Here is a 10,661-nt window from a genome sequence, read left to right on the forward strand (position 1 = left end):
GGTTGGTTAGTTTGCTTGGTATTTTACACTAAATGTTACTCTTAATATAATTTGGATTCTCTCGTAAACTTGTTAAGGAGTTTATTTTTATTTTGTAAATTCAGTGAAATTTTAAAGCAAGGTTTCTGATAACTCATTGTTCTGACAAATAACTTTTTTTAATCTTTAATCTAAACTAGTAACTGATGATATATCAGTGAGAATGGATGGAGGTATTGTAGGAGGAAGAAATAGGAAAATATTTGAAGGTAGAAAAAGTTTACAAGTTGATAATGAAAGGGGGAGTGGTCAAAAGTTGATACCAGTTGGAAGTCCATATTGTAGTCTAAAGATGAAACTTGTTTATTTTTCAGAAAAAAATAAATGGTTTTGCTTTTCTTGGGGTACATAATTACATGTGTAAAAGTGTACAATGTAGTAACCATTGTAACAATGATGAGCAATGTAACTTGATAAATAGTGATTGTTGTCAAAAGGATACTGACTAGTCTACTAGAAAAGAAATCCAGTCCACAGTTTCTCCCGTTACTTATGAATTGCCTTCTATTTGCAGATATGTGAAGCACACATTATGTTGGTGGTGTTCAACATAAATATATGGTGAGTGTTGGAAGTTATATAATTTAGTCGTTTCTCTATCTTTCATGAGTTAACTTTGTGAGGGGAAATTTTTTTTTTAGATTGCCCTTCCTTGCATAACTTGCGTGGGGGTAGGGGGAAAACTTGATATGGAATATATTAAGATACTTGAGCAAGATATTTTATTAGATATTTAGTTTTATTGATATTGTGATGAATCTTGTCCGGGCTTCTGATGAGTCAATAAATCTTGACGAATGACATTGCTGATATAGTTTTATATAACTTGTGTTTTGTCATTACAGTACTGCTTGTTAATTTTTTTTCTTTTTCCAGTTGTGCTGGTATGCTGAGATCTTGGCTCTGTTTGGCATTTCTTGATTTGGGTTTCAGTTTGAATATGGTAAGTATACAAAAAGAAAAAAACATGTCATTATAAACCTCCACTGATATTCATAGTTTTTTTTCCATGTAGGTTTAAATGATCTTAGTGTAATTTTGAAATATTCCCATTTTCTATCCCTGCAATAAAATAAACATGCTTTTAGTAAAGGAAGGAACATTCATATTGCATATTTACTATCCCTTTAAGAAATGCGCCTTTAGTAAAGGAAGAAACATTCTAGCAGCAAGTGGCAACTGATGTGCCAGTCTTGTGTTTTTCTTGGCAATTGATGTGGGGTGTGAACAGAATTTTTTTTTTTTCGACTTCCTTTATAGGGAACCTAAATCTATACTGTGAAAATAACATTGGAAACTACTGTCTATACAATTTCAAATAAGCTGAAGCAAATAAATGTGCCACTACTGAAAGTTGTTAACCAATTTTTAATTGTTTCCTTGTAGTCAATATTCAGAATGTATATTTATTTTCTTCTACTGTACTTCAGTGGTTAATTTGGATAGTTTTCTTTGGAATAGGATTTGAAATATTTTAGTAAGTTGGTCAAATGCTTAGAGAGTGAAAGAGTTTAGGTGAATGTTGAAAGGTAAAGTGGTCAGCATTGTAATGTAAAGCTGATCTGATTAATTTTAGAAAATTGTTACAACTGTAAGGTCTAGTCTGAAGATTTAGACTAAACCCTTTAACTATGATGAAAATGAAACTTGATGCAAAATGATAGTTGTCAAAAGGATACTGACTAGTCTACCAGACAAAAATAATGTTCTTAGTATTATCTGTTTTTTATGAATTGTTTTTTATTTGCAGACATGGAAAAGTACGCACACACTGGTCATGGTGTTCAGCATGAATAATTGGCGAGTGGTAAGTTTATTCCAGATTGTTACCTAATTAAAAAGGTAATTGTTATACATACTTTTTGAAGTATTACATTTTTGTGTTAGTAAGGGAAATAAGAGGGAAAAATTTTGTGGTTTGAGTTTTTATTATACTGTACTTTATCAAAATCTCTTATTAATGTTATAGCTTCTAAGATGAATCTTGTCCGGGCTTCTGACGAGTCAACAAGTAGTGATTAATAACATTACTGATAATAGTTGTCGTATAACTATATTTTGAGATTAGTCTTGTATGTCAATTTTATGTATTCTTATTTATGCAGTTACAAAATCTTGGTTTTGTTTGCCTTTTGTGGATTTTAGTTGCAGCTGAACATGTGTAGTATGCAAATATATTCTTTCTCCAATTCACAAATTTGTTTTAGTAGAGGAAAATGCAATATTTATTTCTGCCAAAGCTGATTTTTATTCTAGATTATATTCTCTCATTATGAAATAGTTTCGTTCGTATGAGTGATTGTTTCATAATTACTGCTGACTCAGGCAAATCCCTGCGTGTTGAGAACTGAAGTAGTGTGATGTACAGGGACAAATGTTCACTTTGAAATTTCTTCAACAGGTACGTTTTACTTTGATTTTCCTCCATAGCTGTGTTTAATATCAGTCATGGAGACTGAAGCTTGCACATGTCATAGAGTCTGGGTAATAGTGCATCCCTGCAAATGGTTATGAATACTAATCTCTATAACTTTGAAGGGAAAATGTTACTTTTTATGGCAGGTAAGAATTTTTTTCATTGTATTGCACATTCAACTTGGTAGTCTTCAAATGTTGATTCTTATGCAACATTATTTATGATGATAATTTGTCTCGTTCGTATGAGTAATTATTTCATAATTACTGCTGATTAAGTCAAATCCCTGAGTATTGAGAACTGAAATAGTGTGATATTGTACTTGGACAGGACAAATGTTCAGTATTTGAAATTTCTTCAACAGGTACGCTGTACTTTGCCGTGTTTGATATCATTCATGGAGACTGAAGCTTGCATATGTCATCGAGTCGGGGTAATAGTTCATCACTGCAAATGGTCACGAGTACTAATCTCGATATCTTTGAAGGGAAATATGTTCCTTTTTATTGCAGGTTTGGCCAGGTAAGAATTTTTTTTTTGATCGTATTGCACATTTAACTTTGTAGTCTTCATATGTTGATTGTTATGCAGCATTCTTTATGATGATACATTGTCTCGTTCGTATGAGTAATTTTTTCTTAATTACTGCTGATTAAGTCAAATCCCTGAGTGTTGAGAACTGAAATAGTGTTATATTGTACTTGGACAAATGGTCAGTATTTGAAATTTCTTCAACAGGTACGTTATACCTTGAGTTTAATTCAAGGCGGCTTTTGAGATCGATCATTGAAGAGACTTTAGTACAAGTCATCAATTCGGGGTAATGTTACTGTACTGCAGGTGGTCTTGCGTACTAATCTTGATATCTGTGAAGGGAAATATTTCTCATTATTGAAGGCTTTGGCAGGTGAGAATCTTATTTTATATTTTATATTTTTATTAGTATTCATGATATATTAGAGAATCTTATTTTATATTTGATATTTTTATTAGTATTCATGATATATTGATATTTATGCCATGTCTTCTGATGAAATTTGTCTCGTTCGTATGAGTGATTGTTTCATAATTACTCTTGATTTAAGTCAAATCTCTGAGTGTTTAGATCTTTGAAATAATTTGATGGTGTACTCAGACAAACTATTATTATTTGGAATTTCTTATACAGGTACATTAAATTTAGTTCATGGCTGCATTTGAGAGCAAGTATGATTTAGACGTGCGCGAGGCATCAAATCGGGAGAAAAAAAAAGTTCTGCACGTGGTCTGCTGAACATTTATTGCTACACAAACCCTGTTTGAGGTATTTCTCCTTTTCTATATGTATACCGGTTAATTTTTTTTGCAACCACTTTCAAATTTTATGAAGATACAAGTGGTAAAGTCAATGATTGTTGATTCAAATAACAGGCATGGACAAAGAAAAATAATCAAAATATTAGTGGAACGTTTTTTTTTTTTTTTTTTTTTTTTTTATATATTATAAATTACAGTAAAGGTCCAATATTCTTTAGTAATTAATATTTTATTTAATTACTTTACATTCTTCTAGGACAAACAATATGGCAACACCAGTTATTCAAACTAATGAAGTATGCAGTTTTAAATGGCTTAATAAGGTAAGTAATTGGTGTTTTCTGTCTTGTTGAAATTTTTATTTTATGAATCACGACTTAGGTATACAACTATGATGACATACTAGGTATGGACAAATGAAATTAAGTGATTAACACATTAGTGGGAATCTATCTGAAAATTTTATATATGTACTACTGTGTTTATTGTTGTTTGTGGTTACAATAATTTTGCTAAAATTTTTAGGTCCTGCAAAATTAACGAATGGCAAATTGGTGTGAATACATCTACAACCACCACAGCATCTTTGGAAAAGGTATGTTGCCTGTATATATATGTACCACTTAATTCATTTTTATTTTCCAAGCTAATGTCATGTTTTATAGATAGGAAAGTGAAAAAAATAGGGATGTTGATTCAAATGATGACTACTGGTATGGACAAATGAAAATAATGATTAAAACATTTGTGGGAATCTCTCTGAAAATTTGTGATAAGAAGTCCCACAGTGATTGTAATTTGCTGTTTATAATTCTCGTTTGGGCTTTTATTTTAGGACTAACAACATAGCTTCATCAGGTATTCAGACTCATCACATCTACGGGAGGAATAATGGCTAGAGGTAAGACCTGCATATTTTTACTTTGGTTGATTTTTTTTTTTATATAGCAATATACTATGATGACATATTAGGTATGGACAAATGAAATCAAGTGATTAACATATTAGTGGGAATCTATCTGAAAAATTCAATTTATGTACCACTATGTTTTTTGTTATTTATAGTTAATAGTTTTACTAATAATTTCAGATCCAGCTAATGTTGGTTTCCATGAAAGAAAGATGTTATTTGCCCTTACATCTGTAGAGGAACACATTATTTCATGGATGCTTTTGAAACCAAAAATAGAGAAGGGAGAGACAGTCCATCAATCGTTATGAAAAGAAAAAAGTATTGTATTTATAGCTACACAGTGTTATTGTGAAAGGTAATTTTTTCTTATTTTCACATCCACTTTAATTTTATTTTATATATGAAAAAGACAAAAAAACAACTGAATGATGACTACTGGTATGGACAAATGATAATAATGATTAAAACATTTGTGGGAATCTCTCTGATATAGTGTTTTTAAGTCCCACAAATATATATTTGCTTAATTATTAATGCATTATAACTGAATTTTCCAGGATGAAATACATGGCTTCATCTGGTATACAAATTTTATCGCATCTGCAGTTCGATTGATGGTTCAATGAGGTAAAGTCTTGGATATGTTGTATACAATTCATTATTTTTTTAATCCTCTCGGTAAGCTCTTGGAGAGGTTGCATACTTTTACATTTGTGGTAGGAATCTGAGCATTTGATAAACAACTATGATGACACTTTAGGTAAGGACAAATGAAATTAAATGATTAACTCATTTGTGGGAATCTATCTGAGAAATTTATATATTTGGTAAATATTGTTTATGGTGAATTTTTTTTTTTTACTATTTTATTCTTTTATTGCAGCTCTAGCTAATACTGATGTCCAATCTTATGGGCTGCCAATGCAGAGTAAGACAAACTAAAACGAACCATGACGTCCAATGAAAACCAGTGTTGTCTCGTGTTTGCATCCTGTATGGGTGTTCCTAGGTAAGGATCTTTTCCATAATTTTCAATATTCTCAGATGATTAAAACCATTTTATATTTCACTTACTTATTATTGCTGTAAGCTAAGCTATAACCCTAGTGGGAAATTTCACCTATTTATTATTGCTGTAAGCTAAGCTATAATCCTAGTTGGAAAAGAAGTGGCTCTAATGGGAAAATAACCCCGTAAGGAATGGTAAAAAGGAAATAATTCAACTATAAGAGAAGCAATAAACAATCGTGAAATATTTTGAGAACAGTAACAACAAATTAGGGCTTTCATATACTGTATAAACTATAAAAACACAGAAGGCCATGGTATAGAAACTGGCACTACCCAAGAATAGAGGACTTTTTTTTTTTTTTTTAATTTAAATGTCCTTATCTTAGAAGAGCTGATTACCATGGCTAAATAGTCTTCTACCCTTACCAAGAGGAAAGTAGCCACTGAACACTTAGTGTAGTAGTCACCCCTAGAGCTTAGAAGAATGTCTAAATTTTCATTAGAAATTGAAACTTGCTGTTGAATGATGATCTTGGACTGGCGTTTATGATAACACTGATTATTAGGTCATTCTGATAATAAGTACTTTATCTTTGTAATATTTGAGTTATATAGATTTTGATTTGCTGTATCTTTTCTTTGGGGTGTGAAGGTACTGCAGAATGGTGCTGAAGTTGTTTAAGTGAACGTCTCCTTTGAAAAGGTAAATAAAACTGTTGTTAGTTTAATGCAGCTATTGTTTCATATTTAGACTCCTTATTCATGGGAACAGTTATAAAAAAAGTGTGATTTGGAAATAGTTGGAAACTTAGAGGAAAACATAAGTAAATTTAAGAGGTTATGCAGCATAGAAATTTCATTTTTAAATATGTAACTTCCATGGTAGTTATATATAGCTTAAATCTCGCGTTTCGACGCGGCATTTAAGCTATATATATGTATCTACCAGGTAAGTATATTCAAGAGTTTATTTTATAATAAAAATACCATTTCTCAATTTGTCACTACCTTTTTGGTATTCTGATCTTTATAGAGTAGCATCCACTTGTATTGCAGAATATCCATTTCTGGTCCTTGGAATATCCACTTGTGGTCTTTACTGCTTGAACCAGATTTGATATAATGCTATGTATTAGATAATGATTGTTTAGAATTTTTACTAAAACTGAAATTGAGTATACTTCTGTTGAATATGCTATAGTGATGAATTTCGACTGGCGTTTATGATAACTGATTATAAGTCTTTCTGATAAAGTATTTGTTTATCTTTGCTATATTATATTGAGTAGATATTAAAATTTACCCCTTGTATTTAGGTGGAGTGCAGATGCTGAAAAAGGATGCTGGATGGTTTGTCTTAGTTGTAGAATTGGAGGACACCTTTCAAAAGGTAAAAAGGTTTTGATGCTGCCCTTACCATTACTATTCTTAATATGAGTTTACTACCTTTACTATATTCCTAATGCAATTTTATAGTTTAATACGACTTTCATCATCAGACTTGCTGCTTACTGGCTATATCAGTAAGCTTGTTTTAGGAGTAGTTGATTGGGTTGGAATCTATAAGAATGGAATAGATTCTGAGGGAGTGGTACTGGTGGTTATGATAACTGATTAAAGTCTCTTTCTGATGATAATTAGTTGTTTATCTTGGCAATATTATGTTTGGGGATTTTAAATTTAGTTTATTTTTAGGTGTAGTGAAGATGCTGTAAAAGGGTGACAGAGGCGTTTGGCTGATTTGTATAATTGGACACCTTTGAAAAGGTAAGACTACTGCTACTGTAACTTTTCTTGATGCGAGTTAGTTTTAAGAGGCCACTGTATAATACTTATAGTATACTGTGTTCATATTACTGTAATGATTTTATATATATATATATATATATATATATATATATATATATATATATATATATATATATATTGATACGGCTCTTGTATCATTTATAGACTTGCTGCTTATAAGAGATGTCGGAAAGCTTGATTTGGAAGTAGTTGGTCTTAAAATCTATAGGAATTGAACAGATTAAAAGTAGAATTTGAGGGAGTGTTGCAGAGAACAATCATTACCATATACTGAATTCGGTTGAACGACTACAACCATTTTATTAATCTGCTCTTATCTCCTTACCTTTATTTTATAGTCACATTGTAAAAATAAAATCTTGCCTTTTATGATAAGGAAAAGCAAATACTGTACTGTACTTCCTGTTGAGTAGCTTAGTGATGAACTTTGACTGGCGTTTATGATAACTGATTAAAGTGTCTTTCTGATAATAAATAGTTACAGTATTTTTGCAAGATTATATTTGGTAGATTTTAATTTACTCCCTCCATTTAGGTGGAGTGAAAGGATGCCGGAGCTCTTTGACTGGGTTTCAGGAATGGAGGACGCCTTTGAAAAGGTAAATAGTTTCATTGATTGTGATGAAGTAATGGTCTAATCTTGTTGAATGAAAATTTTTTTTGGATGGCTTTCACTTCATATCTAGGCTAGTTGTTGGCGGTACTTTTCCAAACTGCCTTTGATTTTTTTGTTCAAGTTAGCTTAGTAGACATGATATTTGAAAATACTACACAAAAAAATTTATATTCAACAAGATTGAATGCAAATCACATATATTTCTTTCTAGTTACTGCTCTTAATTGGGTAATGGTAAGTCTAGAATTTATTTAACCTTGCATTAAATTGGATTAGAAATTAGATTTTCATATTTTTTTTTTTCACGAGACCAAGAGCTAATACATTTAAAGTTAAAACTGGATCTATATCAATATGTATGATAAAAGTAGGTTTTATTTTGGTTTAAAAAGTAATTGGGTCATTAATACTGGGAAGGGTTTTCTTCATAATGTGGATCTTCTGTTACCGATTTACAGCATGAGAAATAAAATAATGGAAAATATGTATAATTAACTACCTAATAAATAATATATTGAAACTAAAGTTGTTTTTATATTTTAACCTTATTCCTGTTTTCCTGAAGCTAAACTATAAAAGTTTAGCTTTATGCTACATTGAAAGTGAAACTTGCCCCAAAATATATTTGTTCTAAGCATGCACAAACCTGTGTGATGTATTAGGGTTAGCTCTGGTAGCTTTGTATCCAGGTCAAAGAATTATTATTGGTCTGCCAGTATTGCATGGCCTCATTTGCCCCCCATATGCTTCGTTGTGTGTATTCTGGCAACTGTAATACTTAGCGTTATCTTTTTCCGTTTCTCGGAATAAGTTTGAAAAGCCGGTCAGGCCTTGAAGGTCGCCCTTGTGGCGTCTCGTGAGTAGAGGCTATATTGACCCTCATCCTTGGTGTGTGGTGTTGTAGGGATCAGATGTATTGTAATTTTGCCGAGAGAATTTAAAGGTTAGGGATTAAAAACTAAACTTGAATCGTTCCCCTTCGATTACTTCTAACCTCTGAGGGAAAGAAGCTGAAGTTTCTTTTTCATTATCGGAGTTCCCAGAAACCCTGCTAAGGCAGTAATGACTAAATCTTTGTGAACGAATTTATTGGTGTAGTGTCCACTGCCCTCCTTAGCAAGGGCAAGAATTCTGCAATGGGTCACGATCTTTGCATTTTGCATCCGCCGCCTATCCTGAAGGAATGTCCCCTTTCTTGAGGATAACTTAAGAGGCATCATGGTTGAAGATCTAAGAGGCCTTGCCACAACCCCCTACCGTGGCAAAGCAGCCAATTGTGTCTTGCTACACAATTTTCTTATGTAAATGAAGAAAATAGGCAAATAGTTAGTGGTCTTACATTGTCAATGTCAAAATATATTTGTCAGAAACCACTGAATCATCAGATTTTGACCCAACAAAGTTGAATGTGTTTGTGAACTCTTCCTGGCCACAATTCTAATCGTGGAGTAATAAAATCTGCAGGGATTAACTTTAGTAAAAAAACTGGAAATGATAAACTTTTGGAATGTCGGGCAAAATTTCCAATGTAATCATCCATAAGTCAAGGTGATGGTCAAGCAAAATTTCCAATCATCCAAAGTGGACATCTTTGTCACAGATTTCAAACTTGGTTTATATTTTGGTGTATGAAAATCCACACCAATTAGTACATTTAAGGTCAAGGTTGAAATAAGCTGCTAAGGCGGAGGGGTGCGCTCTACGGAGTGCCCCTCTATTAGAAAAAATACTATTAAAGCTTATACAGTATGAAACTAGGAAAACCATACATCAAGGTAATGCCCTGATGGCACATTTCTAGTGAATAGGAATGGTGAAATTGGTTTCCTTTTAATTTTTTGCATTTGTAGTTTGAAATTACTCTACCTCTAGAGAGTTCTTGGATCCTTTGACGGGCCAGACAGTATTACATTGGATTCCTTTAACCCCCAAAAGCAATGATAAAAATTGAACCTTTAACCCTGTGATGTATGAGAACCAGTAACTTCAGTAGATACCATAGCCTAACATAAACTGATGACTGCCTCGTTGCGGGAACTATCGAGGCGAGTACTGTATGTGTATTTGAAACGGTTCACTAATGCTACACCAATAATGTAATAAAACCACCTACATGATAATTCCACAGTAAAATGCATTAATAAGTTGTAAGTCAACACTAATAATTAATTATTATTACATAACCAATATTTATTAAGAAAGCTGTTGCTGCAAAAGGTAACCTATACATGTGTAAATGCGTTTATTTGATCATGATCGGCGATGGAACATAAATAGAGCAATGATTCTGGTTTGTGGTGGTGTGGTTAGCAAAAGCGCGATTAAAGGTCTTCATTATTTAATTTATGATTATTTAGTAAACAGCCAAAGCATTTCAACTAATTTAGAACAGGACGATGACAGTGCTTGAGTGTGGTGCAAACGAAAGCAACGAAGTTGATCAGAACGATGCTGCCCTGATTAATTTTTATTTTAATTTGTTGTAATAGATTGAATGGGTGTATTAATTTTGTTTTTTATTTCAATATTATTAAATAATCTTTTTGTTAAAAATTTTTTGC

The 10,661-nt window shown here is 32.0% G+C and overlaps 3 long non-coding RNA genes across 4 annotated transcripts in view; all 3 read left to right on the forward strand.

The window, feature by feature from the left end:
- Positions 1-2,769, forward strand: part of LOC137642220 (uncharacterized) — a 5,430-nt gene extending 2,661 nt beyond the window's left edge. The window contains exons 5-9 of the long non-coding RNA XR_011044699.1: position 1; positions 554-600; positions 916-982; positions 1,790-1,846; positions 2,441-2,769. The exon at position 1 is cut by the window's left edge and continues 92 nt beyond it. This is a non-coding gene — a long non-coding RNA (uncharacterized lncRNA). The remainder of the gene's footprint in view (positions 2-553; positions 601-915; positions 983-1,789; positions 1,847-2,440) is intronic.
- Positions 2,770-3,233: 464 nt separating this feature from the next.
- Positions 3,234-4,347, forward strand: LOC137642221 (uncharacterized). Its single transcript, XR_011044700.1, has 4 exons — positions 3,234-3,362; positions 3,624-3,758; positions 4,008-4,074; positions 4,277-4,347. It is a non-coding gene; the product is annotated as an uncharacterized lncRNA (long non-coding RNA).
- Positions 4,348-4,446: 99 nt separating this feature from the next.
- LOC137642222 (uncharacterized) lies at positions 4,447-8,377 on the forward strand. Of its 2 annotated transcripts, XR_011044702.1 has the most exons (8): positions 4,447-4,652; positions 4,842-5,019; positions 5,222-5,291; positions 5,548-5,673; positions 6,328-6,378; positions 6,992-7,065; positions 7,371-7,442; positions 8,020-8,377. It is a non-coding gene; the product is annotated as an uncharacterized lncRNA (long non-coding RNA). The 2 variants fall into 2 exon arrangements; XR_011044701.1 differs by lacking the exon at positions 7,371-7,442 and having other exon boundaries at positions 4,450-4,652; positions 8,020-8,376.
- The last annotated feature ends 2,284 nt before the right edge of the window (positions 8,378-10,661 follow it).

Source organism: Palaemon carinicauda, chromosome 6 (genome assembly GCF_036898095.1).
Source record: "Palaemon carinicauda isolate YSFRI2023 chromosome 6, ASM3689809v2, whole genome shotgun sequence".
Lineage (NCBI taxonomy): Eukaryota > Metazoa > Arthropoda > Malacostraca > Decapoda > Palaemonidae > Palaemon > Palaemon carinicauda.